The sequence below is a fragment of the Oxyura jamaicensis genome, chromosome Z, assembly GCF_011077185.1.
Source record: "Oxyura jamaicensis isolate SHBP4307 breed ruddy duck chromosome Z, BPBGC_Ojam_1.0, whole genome shotgun sequence".
NCBI classification, from domain to species: domain Eukaryota; kingdom Metazoa; phylum Chordata; class Aves; order Anseriformes; family Anatidae; genus Oxyura; species Oxyura jamaicensis.
The window spans coordinates 81,666,242-81,668,009 of NC_048926.1; the positions used below are offsets into that span (position 1 = coordinate 81,666,242).

General features: G+C 43.3%; 1 protein-coding gene across 3 annotated transcripts in view; it reads left to right on the plus strand.

Moving 5' to 3' along the window:
* RHOBTB3 (Rho related BTB domain containing 3) overlaps positions 1-1,768 on the plus strand; it is a 21,304-nt gene that overhangs the window by 594 nt on the left and 18,942 nt on the right. The window lies entirely within an intron of this gene.

Here is a 1,768-nt window from a genome sequence, read left to right on the forward strand (position 1 = left end):
TCAGAAACAATGCAGCGATCCACGGAGGAGGATTTATTATTATTATTATTATTATTTTCTGAAAAGGCAATCAGCCGTCCAGCTCAGAGAAATGACAGGTCCTGTTATCTGTCCTCTGGCTAAATGCACTGTACCGAGTCCTTTTACTTCTGCCGTGACGATTTGTCACGTCCTGACCTGATTTCTCATATCAGAAGGTAAATAATGAGGGCCCTGACACTCTATCGTGTTGCTGGGACTTCTGCTTATGGGTGAGATAACGTAATTAGGACTATGAGCAATGATTATGCAAGAAATGACACTGATGCTTGAGAATAAAACATATTTAATAACACTTGATTGCCTTCAAAAAAAAAAAAAAAAAAAAAAAAGCTTTAACAAAATAAAACTGTAATTGGTTTGAACTTAATAATTTTACCCTGAGAGTCATTTTTGCAGCACTGTAAGGGAAACTTTTTTTTTCAATCTACAGGAATCTTACCGGCACAGCAATGCATGATCAGCAGCCTGAAATCTTAAAACTGCATTATCCAATTTAGCTGTCTTTCTGTTCTCTATTTCTAACAGCTTTTCTTTTTCTTTTTTCCTTTTCCTTTTCCTTTTTAAGGGGATGTCTGATTTTTAAAAAATCTTTAAATCTGCATTTCATCTGCGTGTGTACTTTGTTCGATTCACTGGAGCACAGCAATGAGCAGGAGCCGCTGAATGTAAATTAAAGCTGTGGGACTTCAAAGGACTGGCGGTTGGTAAGGGGGGTTGGAAGGCAGGCAGCCCTAGCTGGAGAATGGTAGGAGGAGAAAAAAGTGTGCAGACCTAGATTAGAGATGCATTTTTCATGTTCTTACGTTGTTTGATGTCCATTTGACCTTGTAGGGAACAAGGCTCTTCATTTCTGGACCCCTTATCACTTCTGGCCTTTGGTCTTGTTATTGTCTACGACATTATGTTTTACAGCATTGACCTCTCGTTCCCTCTCTCGGCAAAGGGAGGCAGGGAGCCTATTACTGGGAATAATGAGGAACAGTGGGCATTTTTTGCTCAGCAGAAGACATCTCAGAGAGTTGGACTGGCCTCCTCGGAAGGTCCTTTGTTCCGAGTGAGGCTGCCTGCTTGCGAGGAGGAGGCAGGACAGGGCTGTTGTTGGTAGGCTGGGTTCTTGAGGCTTGTTAGGTCGTTGTGGTCCTTGCAGGACTGTTCTTTTCAGCCTGGGGAAATTCCGTGTTGCAGCTCAAAACAATGACTGGTGGTGCCTCAAGTGTGGTTGTCGCTAATCTGTCATATTCCGCACGGGAAAGGATTCATATTTCATGCAGGGTACTGAATCATAGAGACAGTGGCGTAGCGGGCTTTGCCTTGTTTCATCTAAGCATAACTTACGTTTCAGCTCAGGTTTGTATCTTATCTAGCTCAAACCCACGTGAACAAAGCAACCCAGCGCTGCGCATGAACTTGGCGAGCGAGCAGCCCGACTGCTGCAGGGTGGCAGGCTGCTCCTCGCCCCGTGCATGCCTCCCGTCAGCTGTCGTGGTGTGCCAGCACTTTGACCAAAAAAACAAAAAAAAAACAAAAAAAAAAAATCAAACAAAAAAACAAACAAAAAAACAGACCTGGCATGAGGGGAGGTATGAAGAACTAGGGAAAACCTAAGTGTGCTAACGTCCAAGCTACACATTACATTGTGACTGTAATGCGCCGTTGGTTGCTAATGCGTGCTCAGGTTGTGATCTCATAAAGCATATTGAGCTAGTAAGTCACACTTTTCCTTTTC